Genomic DNA, 23,084 nt, shown 5'->3' with positions numbered 1-23,084 from the left:
CAAAGGGGCGTGTAAGGTGACATTCCCATGCCCCTCATGAGCCTTGATTTCCTTGAGCTCCTCAATAGCAGACTCCTCCTTGGGATTGGTCACAACCTCTATAGTGAGGGCCTTGCACTCTTCCTTTAGATTCATTTCCAGGTTGCTTGGAAGAGTGCTGGATGGGATCTCTGGGATCCTCTTGCTCAGCTGGCTAACTTGTATCTCCAGATTCCGTATAGAAGGCCTAGTTTCTGCCATGAAACTGTGCGTGGTCTTAGATAAGTTGGAAACAATGGTGGTCAGATCAGAGAGGCTCTGTGTGGGCATCTCTATCTACTGCTGAGAGGGTTGGAATGGTCTGTTGTTGAACCAGTTCTGGTTCATTCCTCTCTGATTGTTACTGAAGCCTTGATGAGGCTTCTATTGATCTCTCCACCCAAAATTAGGGTGGTTCCTCCATCCTTGATTGAAAGTATTCGAATAGGGATTGTTGTTGGAGGTTCTGGAAGATTTTCCCATGTAGTTCACCTCCTCCATTATGGTCCAGGCATTATCACTAGCGTCTATTTCATACACTATTTCTGGACAATAAGCATCTAAGCTCTGTGTCCCACTCAAGTGTTGAGAGATCATGTTGATCTGTTGAGACATGAGCTTGTTCTGAGCCAAGATGGCATCTAGGGTGTCTACTTCCAACACACCACTCTTCTGAGTAGCCCCATTGTTCACAGGGTTCCTATCAGAAGTGTACATATATTGGTTGTTGGCAACCATGTCAATAAGCTCCTGTGCCTCTTTAGGCATCTTCTTAAAGTGGAGGGATCCACCCGCAGAGTGGTCCAATGACATCTTGGATGCCTCAGATAGACCATCATAGAAGATGTCTAGTATGGTCCAATCTAAAATCATGTCAAGCGGACATCTTCTGATCAGTTGCTTGTATCTTTCCCAAGCTTCATAGAGGGATTCACCTTCTTTCTGTCTGAAGGTTTGTACTTCCACCCTGAGCTTGCTCAACTTTTGAGGTGGGAAGAACTTGGTCAAGAATCTATTGACCACCTTCTCCCAGGTATCTAGGCTTTTTTTAGGCTGAGAATCCAGCCATAACCTTGCTCTGTCTCTTACAGCAAAGGGGAAGAGTATGAGCTTGTAGACTTCTGGATTTACTCCATTAGTCTTAACAGTGTCACATATCTGTAGGAAGTCAAATATGAATTTATTGGGATCTTGTGGAAGTCCATGAAACTGGTAGTTCTGTTGTACTAGAGTGACCAATTGAGGCTTCAACTCAAATTTGTTTGTCCCAATGGCAGGTATGGAGATGCTGCACCCATAGAAGTCAGAATTGGATGCAGTGTAAGATCCTATGACCTTTCTTGTGTCTCCTTCAGCTTCTGGATTAGCTGCCATTGTTGTATCCTCAGCTTCTTGTTCTAGAGCTCCTGTGAGATTCTTTACAGCTCTGCTAGCTTGAGCTTATTGCAGACGCCGTCTTAGAGTCCTTTTAGGTTTAAGATCCAGATCAAAGAGAGGTTCTTTATCCCTATTCCTGCTCATAAACAAGAAAAATGAAACTAAGAAAAGAAAAGAAAAGAGTCTGTATGTTTGAGTAAAGAGGACTCCTAGTGAGAGAGTTAGATGAAGAGAAAAGAAAAGAAAGATGTCTTTTAATTGAAAAAGGATTTTCGAAAATAAAGAGAGAAAGAAAAAGAGGATTTTCGGAAAAGAGGGGAGAGAAAAGAGTTAGAAATTTTCGAAAATAGAAGAGAGAGAAAGAAGAATTAAGGAGACACCAAACTTTTAAAATTTAAAATAAAACAAACAATTAACTAACTAACAAGATTTGAAAATAAAATAAAATATTTGATTTTTGAAAAATTTTGAAATTTAAAAAGAAGGAGTCAATCAAAGATTTTAAATTTTAAATTTGGAAAGAAAAAGTCAAATAAGATAAGATTTTGAAAATTTAAAATTGAAGATTTAATTTTGAAAAAAAAAATTGAAATTAGAAAGAGAAAGTCAAAGAAAGATTTTAAAATTCAAAATTAAAAGAAGTAAAAACAAACAAAACTTTAAAATTTGAAATTAGAAAGAAAGATAAGATAACAGAATTTTGAAAATCAAAGAAAAAGATAAAATAAAGATAGAAAACATAAACAAGAAAAACAAGAATACAAATCAAGACACCAAACTTAAAATTTTGGTAGCGTTGAACGCCAGGTTTGGGCATTCAACACTGGCTTAGGTCCTCTTGGGGCGTTGAACGCCCATTAGGGGGTAAGTTTGGCGTTCAACGCCTAGTTTGGGCAGTCATTTCCAAAAAAAGGTATAGATTATTCTATATTGCTGGAAAGCTCTGGAAGTTAGCTTTCCAACCCCATTGAGAGCGCGTCATTTTGACCTCTATAGCTCCAAAAATTCTCGTTTGAATGTATAGAGGTCAGGATCTGATAGCATCTTCTACCCTTTCTATGCCTCTGAATAAGAATTTGCCAAAACTTGCCAAATTCATCCAAAAATCACCTAAAATCATATAAAAACCACAAAAACTCAAAGTAGTATACAAAAAGTAATTTTTGCACTAAAACCTACTAAAATATAATAAAACTTAACAAAATATACTAAAAACGCAAAAAAAATGGTACCAAAAAGTGTATAAAATATCCGCTCATTAGGGCATTTTTGTCTTTTCGCCCATTGGTCCCACCTTGGGTCAGAATCTTTAAGATAAGTGTTTTCAGTGTTTATTCTAAATATTTTTCTAGATATTTTTACACTTTTATTTTTCTCATACACAATAATGGATAGACTTAAGTCTATGCAGTTAATTATAACGCCAGTACGTGTTTTTTATAATTAATTATATTTTCGCACTCTAATTAATTTTCTAAGTTAAAATTTTATGGGTAAATTCCGAAATTATAAATTTTAAATTTTAAATTTCTAAACTAGTCCAAGCGGTTTTAAAACCCTCTTAATCAGTTAATTAATTATCTAATTAATATCTTTATGGGTCTTACACTTGTGTCTCTTCTGGTAATAACTTTGATGTCTCCTTCATGGAAGTGACTACACAGCAAGGAGGACTTACATTTATGTTGTCTCCAATTTAATTCCCTTTGTGTGGTTGTGATGAGGGAAAAACGATTCCACACAAACTCACCGGCAAGTGTACTGGGTCGCATCAAGTAGTAATAACTCACAAGAGTGAGGTCGATCCCATAGGATTGATGGATCAAGCAACTTTAGTGAGGTGATTAGTTTAGTTAAGCTAACAGTCGTGAATTGGGTGAAATTGTATTGACAGAATGTAAATTACAGAAGGTAAATTGGCAGAAACTTAAAGAGCAAGAAATGTAAATTACAGCAAATGTAAAGGGAATTGGGTGCTGGAAAATTAAATGAAGCAGTAAATCAGAACTCAGAACAATTGCAGAAGATTTAAATTGCATGAAAGTAAATTGAAAGCAATGGGAACAGAAAGCAATGGGAACAAAAGATTAAAATCAGGCTAAATGTAAACTGCATTGTAAAATTACAAAAAGGAAAGTTTGCAGAAGAGGATTATCAGAAACTGAAATTGCATAAGCCAAATTGAATTTCAAGAGAGCATTTTATTCTACTCCTTTTTGCGTTTTGGGCCTTCCACGCGTACGCGTCCATCACGCTTTCGCGTGCTTTGGTAATCTGGCACATCGACGCGTGCGCGTCCCTTGCAGCATTCCCCTTGAGAATGTAGCGTTCGCGCAATAAACGCTACCCCACGCGTGTGCGTCTTGTGCGCTTGCGCGTAGGTGGGAAAATGTTAATTCCATGCTTCAGCACCACCCTCGCGTTCGCGTGCTTCCTTCCAGATTCTCCATCGAGTGCTCTCCTTATTTCAATCATGGGCCACGCTTTTAAAAGCGTGGCCTAAGGCTCCAAGCGTGCTCAAACTTCAAAAATATGTCCAAAATTCTTCCTTTGAGCTTATTTTGTGATTTCTGCTTCTTTTCCTTCATCTTTTCACCTATCATCAACCAAACAGATACATCAAAGCCTTGGCATAATCATCAAATCTTGTATCATTCATATTATCAACTAAATCTTGCAAGAAATCTAATGAAAATGCATAAAATTACCAATGTTTGATTGAATCAAGACAAGCATGAAATTCTCACTCAAACAATTACTTATTGACTAAAAATGCATGAAAACCAAGTAAAAATTAATCAAAAAGGCTTGTGAAACTAGCCTAAGATGACCTGTCATCACAACACCAAACTTAAATCTTGCTTGTCCCCAAGCAAGCAGTAAGACAGAACAAGAATGAATAAAGACAGAGAAGAGTATAAGTCTTTATTTGAAAAACATTCAATACTGGTTAATGGAGTTTTCATGCATGGTCTCTTAGAGATTTTTATTCTGTGGCTGAGACATCAACACCCCTTTGGATCCTTACTTGAATTACACAAAAAATGAGATTTGTTATTGCTTGGTCCTTAGTTTTTCTTGCCTTTTTTCTTTTGATTGAGATTTATTGCTTAGCTGAGGCTTAATGCTATGTGATAAGGCATCTTTTTAGAGTAAACTTTCAGCCAGCATTCCCCCCCCCAGTTGGTTCAAGATGCTAGGTGTTGAAACACCCCTATGGGCTTACTTGCTCAAGCCTCTCCTTAGCACACACACATCACAGGCATTTAGCTTGTTTTGTTCTTTGAAAATTGATGCCCAGCACCTCTTTGGGTCACTAAATGCTTTGTCTCAAAGTAGCTCTTGATAGTGGACTTTCGGTTGGCAATCCTGGGTTAGTTAACCCAAGTTTTCGGGTGATGAAGCACCCCTTAGAACCTAGTTATCCAAGCTTATCTTTGTACAAGAACATCACAGGCATATATCCAAATCTCAAGCCATTAGTGCCTAGCCCTGTTTATGTCTCTTTTGTTTCTTCTTTTTTTTCTTGTATTTTCTTTCTTTTATTATGGACCTCTTTCATTTGTCAAGTCTCATGAAATGTAACTCAAGTTCATATCACAAAGTCATGCCAACCTCTAACCTTCTTCATAAATCAACTCATAAGCCAGCACATACCACCACATAACCTTATTTTGTATCACATTAAACCAGACTTTTACTCTTTCTCTATTTCACAGTTATTTTTCTTTTATTCAAGCATGAGGAATAAAGCATATAATTCAAGTAAGATGAAAGTGAATCAAGCACTTAGACTAGCAAGCCACAACAGCATGAAAACAAACAGACAGTAAATAAATCTAATAGGACACTAATCAATAGGGGATATTTACACTTTCAATTAGCATATTTAAGCTAAAGTCAGTCAGAGAACAATACAACCTCTTGGAGTCCATTTGTTTCCTCTGTGTCATCATCATTGTTGGGTTCCATGTCCTTCCTTTGTCCATTCACCTAATGATGTATCTTTTCCTCCAAGAGATTAAATGATTTCCTACAAGAGATATTGAAAGTTGCTTGTTCCCCAAGCACTTGAGAAACAGTTAGCATGCATGTATGCTTGTGATTCTCTGATCCTAAGTTGGTGTGGAAACACCAAACTTAGTTCCTTGCCAACTTCTATATGCAGTAGAATAAATACATGCATGAAACATCAAGTACTTTTTATTAAGAAAGTAGACTATGAACTAGAAAACAAATATAACTAGAAAATAAACTCTGAACTAGGAACTAAACAATAGTTAAGTAAATTCTCTGATTGTTTGGAGCTGATAACTAGTCATGATGAGGGTGCAATGTGTTTTTAATAAAATTTTTGGTGGAACACCAAACTTAGCATCCAACATTCACCCCTTAATTACTTTGGTGTGTAACACCAAACTTAGCTCTTTACAATACAGAGAAACCTACTCAACTCCTTTATTGAAATAACTAAGAAAGGAAAACTACTGACATGTAGCTGATGACTTTCTTCCTCTTCTTCCAGTTTGTCAAGAGGAATGACCTCAAGGGTAAAGAGGAGCTAGTCAGTTTCCCCTTTCTTGGCCTCTTCCCAGCAAGCTTCTTTTTGTAAATGGCTTGATTAAGCTTGCTTGCTGGTGGTTCAGGGGTTGGATTGTTTGTGGTTGACCTCTTCCTTTTTCTTGATATGATCAATTGTAGCTTGGTCACAATCCTCTCTTTGATGTTCTTGTTGGTTGTCTTCACTACTTGGATATTAAGACATGGTTGCTGTGTGATTGTTGGAGCTTTATCTTCATCAAAAGCCTTTTGAATTGATGGTTCAATGAGCCATTCATCTATGTAATTCTTTGCTTCACTTGAGTGTGGACTTCCCTAATTGGATTCCTCCCTTTCTTTTATATGTTCTTCTATTAAGTTTTTTGGGAGTGAAGTTTCATGTTCCTCTGTCACCTCACTTAGCTTCTGTGGATATGAAGTTATGGGTTCAAATACCTCCACCACCTCCTTCCTTGCACTCAACATCTAGTTTAACAGCACTTCTATGGAAGAGGTTTGTTGATCTTCCCAAGATTTCTTCATTTTCTCTTCATATCTTTCAATCACAGACTCAAGCTCTTGTGTGGGTTGTGGGTTTTCATCTTCCTTTGTCACCTCAAGTAGCCTTTGTAGATATGAGATTCCTGGCTCATATACCTCCACCACCTCATTCTCCGTTGAAGTTTCACTTGATACAGGGGCCTCTTCATCTTGCTTCTCCACTTCCTCCTTTAGATCCACCAATTGGTCTTCATCTTCCTTGATTAGCAATTCTTTGTTTTTCCTTGCTTGCTCTAAATATCCATCCATCTTATTGCAGTGGGTTTCTTATTCTTTCCAAGAGTCTATGGATGTTTGTAAATATTGTTCAAATGCTAGCTCAAGCGATGAAGGGTGAGAATGAGTTTCTGGATATGTGGGTATTGTGGTAAAGTTGTTTTGAGTGGTATAGAATGAATCTTGTGATTTATGAAATGAGTTTTGTGACTGTTGAGATGAGTTTTCTGTGTAGTAGAATGAATTTTGTGGTTGGTGAAATGAGTCGTATGGATCTTGGGGGAAATTTTGTGTTGAGACAAAATCAAGTGATGAAGAATTTTCAAGTGAAGAACTGGGAGGTGAGGTTGGACAATTTAGCATAAATGAGTTGAAGGATTGCTCAAGCGATAATGGCTCTTAATTAATAGAGTATGACACATTGAGTGCTCTCTGATTTTGATCTTCCCAATCACAACTTGAAGAATTGTGGAATTCATCACAGTATGGATCATCTTGTGGCATTAGGGGGCCAATCTTGCATGAATTTATTGAAAGCACACACCAGTGATAATGTCTCTTGATGAACAAAATATGGATCATTAAGATCTCTTTGGTTTTGACCCTCCCAGTCACAATATGAGTAGTTGTCATAGCAATATGAGTCATCTTGTGGCTCTGAGAGGTGTTCATACTTTATCATTTCTTGTTGATATTCCCATCCACCATTAGCATCATGACATGAATCATTTTTTGGTGTTGGACAATATCTCATGAAATTATCTTGCTCATCTTATGGCTCTGAAGCATATCCCCATTGATTGGATTGCTCAGAATCTGTGAATTCTTGGTGATATTCCCAGCCACCATTAGGATAATGACTTGAATCATATTGTGAAGGTGGGAAATATCCCATGAAATTTGTTTGATCATTCTCTAGATCACCTCCCCACTGGGTGGATTGCTCATAATCTGCTAATTCTTGGTGATATTCCCAGCCACCATTAGGATAATGACTTGAATCATTTTGTGGTGGTGGGTAATATCCCATGAAATTTGTTTGATCAAAAGATGAGGTGAACTCCACTTACATTTTGTAAAACACAATCACCAATGAAAATTAAAATTTCTCATGTTACAGATGAGAATTTCTTAGTGAGGCAAAAACACAAACACCTTAGTATCAGCAGAAAATAGAAAATTAAAATAACAAAAACAAAGAAAATGCTTAATCTAGACTTATCACCCACTTAATCATTGTCGATCTATATCAATCCCCGGCAATGGCGCCAAAAACTTGATGAGGGAAACACGATTCCACACAAACTCATCGACAAGTGTACCGGGTCGCATCAAGTAGTAATAACTCACAAGAGTGAGGTCAATCTCACAAGAATTGATGGATCAAGCAACTTTAGTGAGGTGATTAGTTTAGTAACAGTGGTGAATTGGGTGAAATTGTATTGATAGAATGTAAATTGCAGAAGGTATAAAGTGCAAAAGGTAAATTGCCAGAAAAACTTAAAGAGCAAGAAACGTAAATTGCAGCAAATGTAAAGGGAATTGGGTGCTGGAAAATTAAATGAAGCAGTAAATCAGAACTCAGAACAATTGCAGAAGATTTAAAATGCATGAAAGTAAATTGAAAGCAATGGGAATAGAAGATTAAAATCAAGCTAAATGTAAACTGAATTGTAAAATTGCAGAAAGGAAAGTTTGCAGAAGAGGATTATCAGAAATTGAAATTGCATAAGCCAAATTGAATTCAATACTGAAATATAAAAGTGTAGAAAAATAAAAGTGTTTCAAGAGAGCCTTCTATTCTACTCCTACTCCTACTCCTACTCCTACTACTGCCTACTACTACTGCAGCTTACTCCAGCGCCCCTTTCTAACAGAACTAACCGAGCCTTTTTATAGGCATTCCTAAATTACAAATGAAATTGAAATTCAAAACAAATTATAGTTAAATGAAAATGCTATTCTAACTGTTTCTTGTTACTTTGAGTGATGTCAATGGGCTCTGCTTGCTTTGGAGTTTCAATTGGGCTTGGAATCAGATTTAATTGAGCATAAATTCACTTCCATGAGAACGGAGCATTTTCAAATTGAGCGCAACGTTCATTCACCCACGCGTACGCGTCCTGCACGCATGCGCGTCCTTTTTGCATTTTGGGCCTTCCACGCGTACGCGTCCCTCACGCTTTCGTGTGCTTTGGCAATCTGGCACATCGATGCGTGCGCGTCCCTTGCAGTGTTCCCCTTCGGAACGTAGCGTTCACGCAATGAACGCTACCCCACACATGCACGTCTTGTGTGCTTGTGCATGGGTGGGAAAATGTTAATTCCATGCTTCAACGCCACCCACGTGTTCGCGTGCTTCCTTCCAGATTCTCCATCAATGCGTGCGCGTCATGTACGCGTGCGCGTTGGTTGCAAAACTCCAGTTCCAATTTTGAATTTTCCCGAAAACGCTCACTAAGCCAATGATGAGCTGATTTTTGCTAGGAAAGAATTCAAAATAAATCCTTGTTGCAAGTATAGTTTCTAAACCAACAAGAATCCTTTCATACAAAAGTTTTGTTTGTCACTTAAGTAAACCCAATAAAAATAATAACCGGAGTATTCAAACCTCGGGTCGTCTCTCAAGGAATTGTAGGGAGGTGTACTTATTATTGGTTATGGAAAAGTGTCTTTTTGGGGTTTTGAATAAGGAACAAGAAAATAAAAGGCAAGAAAGTAAATTAATGACTAGAAAAGCTCTTGGCAAGGTATGAGAACTAAACATCCTTTCCTAGTTATCCTTATCAATTGTGATGAGAATTGCTTATTGCTCCCACTTAGTTAACCCTTACCGAATAAAGGAAAGTCAAGTAGTGGACAAATCAATTTGATTCCTCAAGTCCTAGTCAACTCCTAAGGAAAGACTAGCTTTAGAGGGATCCAAATCAATTAGCAAATTCCAATTATCACTCAACAAAAGAGTTTGATAACTCAAGTGTCACCAATTACTCAACCAAAGCTAAAAGGATAAAAATCTAACTTAAATTGAAAGCATCAATAACATAAATTGAAGAAAGCAATCATAAATCTAAAATACCTCAAATTGCATTAAATAGAAAATCAAATTAAACATGAGAATTCAGAAACCAAATAGCTACATAAAGTAATCAAACAAAGGGAATAAGTAAACTAGAAAGCTAGAACAAATAAAAATAGAAGAGAAACTAATTAAACTAAGATAGAATCTGAAATTTAGAAAAGCTAAACCTAAAATCCTAAAACCTAAGAGAGAGGAGAGAGCCTCTCTCTCTAGAAACTACATCTAAAACCTCAAATTATGAATAATGGAAAGCGTATGAATGTATCTTGAGTTCCTGCTTGTCCCCTGGCTTTAGTCTGCGTTTCTGGGCCGAAAACTGGGTCCAAACTCAGCCCGAAATCGCCCCAGTGTTTTCTGCGATTTTTGCAGGTAGCGCATGTAATGCGTACACGTCAGTCACACGTACACATCGATGGTCATCTTCGCGGGTCACGCATACGCGTCAGGTACACGCACGCGTCGCTCCGCTTTTTCGCCTTTCACGCATATGCGTTAGGTACGCGCACGCGTCACCATGGAAAGCTCCAAATCACGCGTACGCGTCAGGGACGCGCACGCATCGCTCCTCGCTGGTCATCTCCTTGGTTTCTTGTGTTCCTTTTATTTTCACAAGCTTCCTTTCCATCCTTTAAGCCATTCCTGCCCTATAAAGCCTGAAAACACATAATGCACGGATCACGGTATCGAATGGTATAAAAGGACATTAACATACACAATTTAAAGGCTCAAGAAGCAAGTTTCCAATCATGGAACAAAATTGGGAAGGAATTGTAAAATCATGCAAATCCTATGAATAAGTGTGAGTTCAGTGGATAAAATTCACTCAATTAAGTACAAAATGTACCACGAAATAGTGGTGCATCAAATCTCCCCACACTTAAACATTATCATGTCCTCATGCTAAGCTCAAGGAAACAAAAAGAATGAATAGGGGAAGTAAGACTCATGAGATGCAACCCATGTATGAATGCAACTATATGCTAAGATGGTTCTATCTACTTGGTTAAAAGTAAACAAGTTCTCCAAGACAAACATAAATCAAATTTCACCAATTCAAATCATGCAATAAAAGACAAGTAAACTTGTAGGAAGACAGCTCATGAAAGCAGGGGACATAGAATCAAGCATTGAACCCTCACTGGTGGTGTATATGCACTCTAATCTCTCAAGTGTTTAGGGCTGATCACTCGACTCTTCTCTAGTCATTCTTTCTAAAACTTTGTTCTTCATCTAACCAATCAACAATTATTTAATGTACTAATGCAAACATCATGAGGTCTTTTCATGGTTGTAATGGGGCTAAGGTAAGGGTGAAGATATATGTATGGCCAAATGAGCTATAATATGAATCTTTGACTAACCTAAGCTTTTACCTAACATACACATATTCCCTGTGCTTCTAAAATCATGCCTAACTACCCATAGTCTCACTTTTGTGCTTTTCACCTACTCATGTATTTAAATGTTCTTCTATTTTATCTCACATGCATTGATCTTTTTATTGAACTTAATATTGGGGTGCTTTCATTCCCCTAAATTTGGATTTTTTTTTAAAGCATTACAACATCAATGCATTTGGTTTTCATAATTTCACATGAGTAGTATTCAAATTCTCAATATTCATCAATTAAGCAACACACATTCTTATTCACCAGAGTTCCCATAGTTTTCCACACTTAATGTGACACACAATCCCTATCTTAAGCTAGCCAAAGATTCAATTGGGGTAGTTCATTATTTTTCCGCTTAAGGCTAGTGATGTAGTAACATAAAGAACAAAAAGGAATAGAGAAGGCTCAAAGTGGCGAACAAAGGTAATTAGAATGGTAGGCCATTTGGCATAGTGAGCTAATAACAAATGATGGCCTCAATCATACATATGCATGAATACATTAAACAATGGACATATAGAATAGAACAAAGCAAAGATTACAATTATAAAGAAGAAAACATACAAGAATAAAAATTTATGGTTAAATAATGTAACCATATAATTAAGCTCAAAATATCACGGGTTGTGTGTTCTTAGCTATAAACCATGTTCCAAATTACAATCTTCAAACAAGTTTAACAAAAAAAAAGTTTTAATTTAAATTAGTGAAATTCTATAAAAAGGGTCTTGAAAAAGAACTTATCACTCCAACCAAGTAGTTGTAGAAGAACATGCAGAAAATCAAGGAAACATGCAATCAAACGTGTAAATCCAACAATGAACTACAAAGAAAATTAAACATTGGTGTTGAAAAGAAGGTAACTAACCCATAGAAGTCGGTATCGACCTCTCCACACTTAAAGGATGCACCGTCCTTGGTGCATGCTAAGATATGCAAGTGGATGGGTGGCTACAACTGATGCTTTTCTACAACTGTTGCCACATGTAAAAGTTTTCCTTTCCCTTCTCGGTGGCCATCCTGAAAGAAGAGGAAAAGGAAGAAAAGTAACCCAAAAATAAAGATGGAAAACAAATAAAATATGGTTGGGTTAATGCCAAATAATGAGGTTCTCAATTACATGGTAGCTACAACATGCAAGTGAGAAAACAGCAAAAGACAATGGCATATCAATAGTGAAAAAATTGTAACAATGGAGAAGAGATAGTAGGTAATGAAAGATAATATAAATTCATGTCAATGCAAAAGGAATACAGGTATCATAAAAGATTGGCATTGACATATAAATAATATTACCCAATAAGGTAACACAAGTCACTAAGCACCCAAAATAATGCAAGAAAAGATGTAATAGTTGAATACGAGCATTTAACACCAATAGAAAAATAGTAAATTTAGAAAAAAAAAATAAAAACATGCACAAAATTAAAATGCTGAATGAAAGTATTGAAATGTAATAAAGAAAATAGAATAAAAGAGAATAAGGATCAGAAGTTAAAGAGATGAAGAAGAAGAAAGTGAAAAAGGAGGAAGAAAGAAGGAGAAAAGAGAGAAGAAAGGAGAAAGGAATGAAAAACGGGACGTGACGCGCGCGCAGGTCACGCGTGCGCGTGAAAACTGTATTCGCCATGCGACGCGTACGTGTAGCCCATGCGTACGCATGGGTGGTCTGAAAGCGAGAGGACGCGCAAGCGTCGGTCACGCGTGCGCGTGAGAATTCGCGAGGCTCCAGCACCATGGCATCATAACTCTCTGTTCAAGTACCTTTTTACGCCGATTTGCACTCCCACGCGTGCGCGTCAAGGACGCCTACGTGTGGATTGGCAAAACGCAGGGGACACATATGCGTGTAGAACGCGTACGCGTGGGTTGGCTTGTGCACAGGCACACCTCCCGCGTCGTTCCAGCAGAACTCTCGGCCTATTTGCGCATACACATACGACGTGCGCGTGTCGTGGACACTTGCACATTGATCCCAATTTTTTTTATGCAGAATGCAGGTAGTGATGCAGAAATTACGAATGAATACTATGAAAAATAAAATAAAATAAAACTAGGAATGAAAAGGGACGATTATACCATGTTGGGTTGTCTCCCACCTAGCACTTTTAGTTAAAGTTCTTAAGTTGGACATTTGGTGAGCTCCTTGTCATGGTGGCTTGTGCTTGAACTCGTCTTGAAACTTCCACCAATGCTTGGACTTCCAATAAGCTCTATCAATACCAGGTAAATTCCTCAAGCTTTGATGGAGTTCTTCACAAGCTTTGAGCTCCCAAAATTGATCCTCATATATTCCCGGATCCCAAATCTTAATTTTACACCCGTCTTCTTGTTGATCATCATTTTTCCACTTGGGTGGTGAGCAATTGGAATTCTCACTGAGACATCCAAACAGCTTCCTAAACCCATTCATTCAAGCTCTACACCAATCCTTGTACTTCAACTTTGAGTATGTAACCGTATTGAACATTGCATGACAACTCGTACCACTAACCATCTCCCTCTTACTCTTATAGCCACAAAGAGCTCTAAGTTGCCCATCCGTCTCAAGCAAAGCATATTCAAGTGGGCTAATTAAGCTTAGAGATGAAAGATTTACCCACTTGAGTGAAGGAATGAATGGTGATGGCTTTGGGGGAGAGGTCTCTAACAACTTTGGCAAGGTGATTTCCAGCTTCATTCCCTTGAGCTCTTCCTTGACAACTTCCACCTCTTTGCAAGCTTCTTCAATTTCAACCTCTTTCTCTTAGTAGCTTTCTTCCAATTCAATCTCTTCTTCATTACTTACCAAGGGCATGGGAGGTTGTGCTTCTTCTTCCTTAATCTCCATCTCTTGATCAACCTCTTCAAAGTCTTCAACCATGATATGCCTTGGAGGTTGTGCACCCTCCTCAATATCAACATCAAACAACTTGAAGGAGGCTCTATGACTGGACTTTCCCATGGAGGTTCCGCATCTCCTAAGTCTTCAACCACTTCCTCTTCTTTGATAATTTCAGCTCTTTTCACTTGCTCTAATACAAAATCAAACTCCTCCTTGATGTTGTCCTTCACTAATTCTTCAACTACTCCTTCATCTTCAAGGGTCTCTGCTACCTCTACCTTTAGGGTCTTCTCTAACTTCTTATAAAGTATGAATTTGCGAAGACGATCCCTTCACTACAAGAAAAAAGGCCTATGGCCACGCTTTTTTTTTGCCACGCATTAAAAGCGTGGCCAAAAGTGGTTAATGGCCACGCTTTTGTGAGGGTGGCAATTGAATAGAGATTTGGCCACGTTTTTTCTTGCCACGCTTCAAAGACGTGGCGAAAAGGGTCAACGGCCACGCTTTTTGAAGGGTGGCAGTTGATTAGAGAAACGGCCATGTTTTTTCTGCCACGCTTCAAAAGCGTGGCCATAGAGAGAAAGAGGGACGTTTTAAAAGCGTGGCGACAGGGTTTCATTACGGCCACGCTTCAAAAGCGTGGCCATATCCTGGTACTCTTTTGGCACGCTTTAAAAGCGTGGCCAAAAGGTTTTTAAAAGAAAACCCTAATAACCCGACCCCCAACCCAATAACTCCTGAATCCTCCTAATCACCTTCAAACTTGGCCAAAAGCTTCGATCGGGACTCTCCCACTCTCAACTCTCACCGTCACTCCCATCAATGTCAACCCTGGAAGAGCTCAGATCTCCGCCGTCACCAGCACCGCCCTCGCTGCTCTATTAGCCTCCCCTCCGCCTTGTCTCTTGTCGCCTCTGCCCTAGCATCCAACAGCGTCAGCGTCATTAGCCTCTCACTGTCTCCTCGTCGTTTACGCGCCAGCGTCGTCGTTTCGCCGCTCTCCTGCCATCTTCTTGCTCTGGCCACCATTGCCTTCCTTGTCATTCGTGTTTGGACAGAATGAAAACGGTAATGGAAGAAAGCGAAGAGAAGGACGGTGCTTCAGTGTGTGTGTGGCGGTAGCTCCTCACTCTTCAACCATGTTTCTCTTTTCAATTTCTCTCAGGTAACGCTTCTTCTTCCTCTTCACCGCGTTTTCATGTGAATTCTCATCTTTAATTGTAACTGCAATCACTCACAGTCCCTCATATCATACTTGCAATAGCTTAGCTGGTTTCCGCATCTTTCTAGGGTTTTCAGAAACGATTCCCGATCTGAATGTTTTCCGTTATTAATATTAAAAAAGGACAATTTTATGTGCTCTCTCAGCAATGGTAGCTGCAAGTAAGTGTCTTTACTTATGAGCTTCGAGATTGAACCTTTTATCTAAATTTATCGGTTGAAAAGTTCTTTAAAGGTTTATCTCAATTTTGCATTTCATAGTTGCAGTTACTGTCACTTTCAATAATCTCACAATCAGAATTCCGATACCTTATATCAATTTACCATACTATTTTGATGGTTTCTTGTTCTAGTTTCCTTGGAGTAGGGGAATGCTTGACAATAGCCATAGTTGCTTCTTAAGCATGATTAGCTTATATTTCACTTTTACTTAACTGAGAAATCAAATATAAGTCGACGTAGTTCTATGTGCTCATGCAAATTGTTTGAGCTGTATGGTAATGAAACAAAAATGAAGTTGTTGGCTAAAGAACTGGCCTCTCTGTAGAATGTCGGTTCTCAAAACTGCATTACTTTTAGTGTTGATGGATCTAAATTTGCCACCGGTGGTTCAGTAAGTATCGCTTTGAAATCCATTGGATTCAATTGTGTTTCTTTGTTGTGTGGCATTTCTAGCGTTCGTTTCTAGAGTTTGATCTTGCATGTTTGAATTCTGTCTAGAACAAGTACAGGACGGGCATATCAGAATTATGGAGTGGCCTAGCATGAACAACATTTTGGATGAACCAAGAGCACACAAATCTGTGCGGGATATGGATTTCAGGTAGATATACTCAACGAGTCAAATGGATGCGTTAACCCTTGCAACCAGTAGAATAGCAATTAAAACTTAATTCGTAGCTAGTGAAATCCTATTTGGAGTTCATCCCATGTGGTTCATTTTTTGTGTATGTTCATCCTTACCATTGATAATTTGATTATGTAGAGATATTTTTTTAACAAGTCTTATATAGTTTCATAATAAATATCTTATTCCCAATACTGATAGTAAAGCCAATTACTGACACTAATTACAAGATATATTTCCCAGTTTAATTTGCACTTTAATACATTACTTTCAGCATTGGAAAAATGTTTTGAGATTTACGAAACTATTATTCATTTGTGCGTGGAATATTCGTAGATGAGTCCAATATTTACACTCTCATTTGGATGACTCTGCCATGTGGTTGAGAAAAGTTCTGACCAATTATTTGGTTCATATGTATATATGTTCATTCGGCGAAGGAACAAGACTCATAAAACAAAGAGTGGACTTGACTTCAAGGGCCATTTCCATGGCTAACCCAACCAGTAAGCAACCCCCAACAATGAACAGATGCAAGTTTCAAACTTTTGGAAAACATGGTTGCTCCTAAATTGTCATTCTGTTTGTTCAATGTGTTTTTCTTCCTCATTTGTTCTTTTTTCTTTTTTTCCTTCTGTTATTGTCCTTCTTAAATGGCTTTTGGTAGCTTATACTATGAGCATATTTTTCTGATTGATTCTACCTTTTTCACTGTTGGAATTGGATTATTTTGACAATGATTTCTTCATATTACGGCTTTTGTTTACGTTGATCTGATGATTCCTCTTCGTAGAGCTCTTTTTCTATTGCGGCAGAAGGCCTTTACACCGCAAAGTTTATTGGGTATTTGATTTTTTAATTGTTATTTTTTTTAATTGAGCAATGATCCTTGACCATTTAGTTTATGAATGGATCATTGGACCTACCAACTTTGTTCAACTCTGGGAATTCTGAGTGTTGACTCAATGATTAAATATTTGGTTATTCTGTGATGATAGATACAACTTTTGTTCTTGGTTTAGGGAATGATTCTGGAATTATTAGGGATCTATCTTATCAGGTTTCACTTTCTCATGAAAATTGAGTCTTCTTTTATTACTCATCATCTCATTATCATAATCATCATGTTCTTCACCTCTTCCAACAATAACCCTTTCTCTTTCACCATCATAATGGTAGTTCTTCTCCCTTTATTGTTTCAACTTCTTCTTCTTTGGTGGCTACTTCTTCCACAGAAGAGAAAATGGACCGTCTTCCGGCAGAGTTGAACGTCACTGAAACATAAGAACCCAATTCCAGAGTATTCACTCTTCTTCTTCATCCTTTTTTTTCTGTCAATGCTTTGATTTGAATAGCTCATTTACATAATTATATCGATGCTCAAAGTTTGGTTTGCTTAGATTCTAGCTCAATAGAGTAGCTTCTGCAATCTATGTTAGTAAGGTGTTTGCACAATTAGGACTATTTTTATTTCAACATATTATTTGATTTCATTGCAGTTAGACTTCAAGTGGAGGTGCCACCAGTTGTCTGTGAGGATTGTTACGAAAGGGTCATATCTGAGTTTACAAAACAAGCAAAGGTACTATCACCACTTAATTTATGGTTTATACATGCAATTATTATCTATAATGCCTGCAGTTTATGATTCTTTTGTATCTACATTGATGAGTATAACATCCCTACCTTGTTTTTCTTATAAAATATTTTAGCTGACTAATTTTTACAGTCTGAGGTTACTACTTCACCATATATCTCAAAGAAGTTTTCTCAAGATTCATGTATCCAAAATTTTTGAAATAGTATGCCACTTTTATGTGCTAATTTACCATTTCACATCAAGTCCCCAGATTCTGCCCCAGAAAGCCGGTTCCAGAAAGTATTCTTGTCAGTTATGTCGGGCGCAAAAATGTTCAGAAGGCCATAATTGAATCTATATTGAGAACACTTTTTTATTCACATCAAAGTATACCCATCACCACTGTTACTCGCTTTTGTGCCTCAAGAGCTTCACTTGAGTCCTTGAGCTTTGGTAACACTAATGCTAATCAAAATCATAGGTAAGAAGCAGTTTTGTTCCATCGATTTAGCTACAAGTATTATAATATTATCTGATTGCCTATGTCCCTGACTCTGCAAGTTGTGTTCTGCAGAATAAACGAATTTGAGACAGCGTTGAGGGAAAAAGAGATGATGCTCTTGACCTACTTAACGCAAATTCTGAAGTGGTCAAAGATCGGATGAATGCCGGCTCAAAAGGCATTCAAGAAGCTGCAATTCTGGATGTCTTAGCGCTGGGTTATGTGGCTGTTGGACACCTAAAAACTGTTGCTTCTCTGTTGAATGTGGTATGTTTTCTTTTTTATCCAATTTTCCCATTTCTAAGTATTTGTTTTTACTTTCGATTTTGTCAAATTTATCATGGTTTTAGTCAATGAATCTTTCTCTAAGTGTTGTTTATGTATGTTCAACTTTAATTTGTGGGAATTGGGAATTGTTTCTTTCATTAACTGTTCTGTTTCTTTGTTTATGAGTGCCTTGTATTAACTCCATCTTGTGAAGGTAGAGAAAGCTAGAAGATACATTCCAAGAGAATTCAGATTGGCTGAAGCTTTTGGGTAGGTCCAATATTGTAATTTCTCTCTTTAGATTATAAATGCAGCAATTCTTTTATGGGTTTGAGTCTTCAGGCAATTTGTAAATATTGAATCCAAGAAATGTCGTCAGTTTAGAAGACTAACTGTTGCTGACGTGAACTCAGGGATATTTTTGCTTGGTTAATTTTCAAGACTGGTAAAATCATTCTAAAATCTTTTGAATTTTGATAGGACTTGTAAATTATGTTAAACTTTGAAATTAAACAGAGGCTGCATTAATTATTACTTGATACAGAAACATTTTGGGTGGCTTCTTTCTAGCTAGCTATGAGGACAGTCCCACCGGTGTCTTTGATGAGGTACGGTTCTGTTTTCATTCTTGCTCTTTTATCTTTTTATTTAAACGAAAATGTTAGAAAACCAATATTTTTTAATAAAAAAAATTGAAAATTTGGTTTATAGTGACTCAACCAGTGAATGTTCCAACTAGTTTTAAGCAGAGGGCAATGCTGGTGGATGAGATTTGGCATGCTGCAGGTGACAATGCTTCTGATATTGATTGGTTAGATTCCTTTCTCCCTTTTGCATGGTAATTCAATGGTTCCTTTTGCCTTATTTTTGTTTCTTTTTTGCAAAAGAAAAAAAAGCACTGAGCTTGCTTGCCAATGGGGTTATTCCTTATTTCTTCATTTTTATGTCTTTGGTCGGTGATTGTCAGCATTTTCATTATTATGTTCTGTGAAAAGGAAATGAAATTATTTTGTTGATGTTGGTGTTATTTTTTCAGCTCCACCAAACATTGCTGGGAATCATTCTGATAGGGGGATATTGAGCTCGGTTATGTACTTGTTGAGCACAAGGTTGTAAGAAAAATATAAAATACAGAAAATGAGGGACCCTGACGTGATCTTGAGACCCCAGACCTGCTATTAATTTTCCATTGCTTTTGTAATTATACATGCATTTTGCTTAGTTAGTGAATTTCGGATGGATAGGAGGTTGAAGGGTTTTTTGTTACTGAAAAAACCTGGAAAGTTTTGTATAAGGATTAATGATTAAAACAATTATACCAAAAATTGTCACTAATTACTGTTTAATTTATCTTGTAATAAAAATTGCATACTATATTTATAGGTTTGGTAATACAAAAGGATTGAAAATAAAAAAAAAATATTTTTTTTAAACTTGACAAGGCTATCGCCACGCTTTTAAAGCGTGGCCGTATCTCTCGCTATTGCCAGACTTTAAAAGCGTGGCCATATCTCCCGCTATCGCCACGCTTTAAAAACGTGGCCGTATCTCTTGCTATCGTCACGCTTTAAAAGCGTGGCTGTATCTCTCTATGGCCACGCTTTAAAAGCGTGGCCGTATCTCTCGCATATGGCCACGCTTTTTAAGCGGGGCAATCTGCAAAAGCGTGGCAAAAAATAAAGCGTGGCGATAGGTCACTAAAAGCGTGGCGATAGAGCAACCGCCACCCTTTGATAGGCCACCTTTTCAAAAGCGTGGCAGTAGCTCAAAAAGCGTGGCGAAAAGCTATCGCCACGCTTTTTTCAGCTTTTCGCCACTCTTTAAAAGCGTGGTAATAGAGCTGTTTTCTTGTAGTGCTTCTCTCTTGTTCCATGTCAATGGCATAATTGGGGTCATCTTGCTCTTGGATTGATGGATATGGGTATTCTTGCACGGAGGGTGGTGGTGCAAAAGCTTGTGGGTTGAATATTGGAAGTAGAGGGTTGGTCCCTGCAGGATATAAGATATTGGAGTTTAGAGGTGAGATTGATGAGATTAGAGATATGTGTGTTGTTATCCAATGGAGGTTGGGGTGGATAGGAGGGTTCATTTGTTGGGAGAAATGGCTCATAATACGGAGGTCGTTCTTCTTGATAAGGATATGGAGATGGCATATATTGAGGTGGTAGTTCTTGGGAGTAGTTGTGTTGGGATTGGGGTGGTTCTAAGTATGGCTCATAAGGTTCTTGGTATGGTGTGTAAGGATTAGGGTCATATGGGGGTGTTTGGTGGTAAGGTGCTCGTGAGTATGGTGGTTCAGAGTTATGTTGAGGAGGTGGTTCATAAGCATATGGTGGGGATTGTTGGTAACTACAAGGGGGTCCACCATATTCATCATCTTGGTACGCACCCTGGAATGGCTCTTGACCATAGTAAATTGGTGGAGGTTGATTGTCACGAAAGGGTCCACCATAACTATTGTCTTGGTATGCATCATAGAATGGTTGTTGGTTATAGCGCATTGGAGGGGGTTGTTGCCAAGAGGGTTGATCAAATCCTTGTGGTTCCTCCCATCTTTGATTGTTCCAACCTTGGTGCATGTTCTCATTATAGCTTCCATTCCCTACAACATAATTGGAACCAAACCCATAGCAACAGGGGTGAGAATTCATAGTATCTAATAAAAATAAAAAACAAAAAACAAATAAACAAGCAAAAGCAAATATTTACAATAACCAATAATAAGACACACGTTTGTAATTCTCCGGCAACGGTGCCATTTTGATGAGAGGATTTTTGCTAGTAAAGAATTCACAATAAATCCTCGTTGCAAGTATAGTTTCTAAACCAACAAGAATCCTTTCATACAAAAGTTTTGTTTGTCACTTAAGCAAAACTAATAAAAATAATAACCGAAGTATTCAAACCTCGGGTCGTCTCTCAAGGAATTGCAGGGAGGTGTACTTATTATTGGTTATGGAAAAGTGTCTTTTTGGGGTTTTGAATAAGGAACAAGAAAATAAAAAGGCAAGAAAGTAAATTAATGACTAGAAAAGCTCTTGGCAATGTATGAGAACTAGACGTCCTATCCTAGTCATGCTTACCAATTGTGATGAGAATTGCTTATTGCTCCCACTTAGTTAACCATTACCGATTAAAGGAAAGTCAAGTGGACGAATCAATTTGATTCCTCAAGTCCTAGTCAACTCCTAAGGAAAGACTAGCTTTAGAGGGAGCCAAATCAATTAGCAAATTTCAATTATCACTCAACAAAAGAGTTTGATAACTCAAGTGTCACCAATTACTCAACCAAAGCCAAAAGGATAAAAATCTAACTTAAATTGAAAGCATCAATAACATAAATTGAAGAAAGCAATCATAAATCTGAAATACCTCAAATTGCATTAAATAAAAAATCGAATTAAACATGAGAATTCATAAACCAAATAGCAACATAAAGTAACCAAACAAAGGGAATAAGTAAACTAGAAAGCTAGAACAAATAAAAGTAGAAGAGAAACTAACTAAACTAAGATAGAATCTGAAATTTAGAAAAGCTAAACCTAAAATCCTAAAACCTAAGAGAGAGGAGTGATAAACCCCAATTTTGTGGTTTATCTTGTGCTTAATTTGAGGGATTTTATCAACTTTTCTCACATTTATTCAATGAAATAGCATGGTTTTGCAATTCTCCCTGAATTTGTACTTAAGTGTGAAAACATGCTTTTTAGGCCTTAAAATAGCTAAATTTAATTCACTTTAATTCCATTCGATGCCTTGATATATTTTTTTGAGTGATTTCAGGTTCATAAGGCAAGTATTGGATGGAAGAAGTGAGCATGCAAAGTGGGAGAACTCATGAAGAAATGAAGGAACCGCAAAGCTGTCAAGCCTGACCTCTTCTCACTCAATTGACCATAACTTGAGCTACAGAGGTCCAAATGAGACGGTTTCAGTTGCGTTGGAATTCAAAATGATATAAAATTTGCCATAGTTGCTTCGCGTTTAGAGACGCGTACGCGCACTATACACATACGCACTAATGCTGCACGTGGCCCACTAAAGGTGAAATTGCTGGGGGCGATTTCTGAAGCATTTTGGGCCCAATCCAACTCATTTCTGATGCTATTTCATGCAGAATTCAAGCTTGGGCAAAGGGGATGCAATTGTTTGTAGTATAGCATCATGTAGGTTAGTTTTTAGAGAGAGAAGCTCCCTCTTCTCTCTAGAATTAGGGTTCTTAGGCTCAATTCCATCTTAGATCTAGGTTTTGATTATTGTTATCATCTTATTTTTTTACAATTTCATGCTTCTACACTTGATTCTCTTAGTTTTCTTGTTAATTTCCCTTTTATGCTCTCTTTTGTGATGATGAACTCTTGATGGATTTGGATCTCTTTTATGAAATTTATGTTTGATGTTCTTTGAATTGTTAATTTGAGTTGTGAATTTACTTTTCTTGCAATTGGTAGTTGGTAGATTCATTATTCTTGCACTTTTACTATGCTTTCCATTTGTACCCACCAAGTGTTTGACAAAATACTTGGTTGGGCTTTAGAGTAGATTTTGAGCATTCTTGGCTTGGGAAGAGTAATTAGGCAATCTTGAGTCATTAATACCCAATTTAGATTGGTGATCTAGAGTTGTTAGTTAATATCATTTTCAATGACTCTAATCTCTT

The 23,084-nt window shown here is 37.6% G+C and overlaps 1 non-coding gene across 1 annotated transcript; it reads left to right on the top strand.

Annotated features, from left to right (window-relative positions):
* The first annotated feature begins 884 nt into the window (after positions 1-884).
* LOC148571280 (small nucleolar RNA R71) lies at positions 885-993 on the top strand. The gene has a single exon (XR_015908346.1). It is a non-coding gene; the product is annotated as a small nucleolar RNA R71 (small nucleolar RNA).
* The last annotated feature ends 22,091 nt before the right edge of the window (positions 994-23,084 follow it).

This window comes from Arachis ipaensis, chromosome B3, assembly GCF_059453495.1.
Source record: "Arachis ipaensis isolate K30076 ecotype BB chromosome B3, ASM5945349v1, whole genome shotgun sequence".
In the NCBI taxonomy this organism is placed as follows: domain Eukaryota; kingdom Viridiplantae; phylum Streptophyta; class Magnoliopsida; order Fabales; family Fabaceae; genus Arachis; species Arachis ipaensis.
Note: the sequence above shows the minus strand (reverse complement) of the source record. Positions and strands in the feature narration are given on the sequence as shown.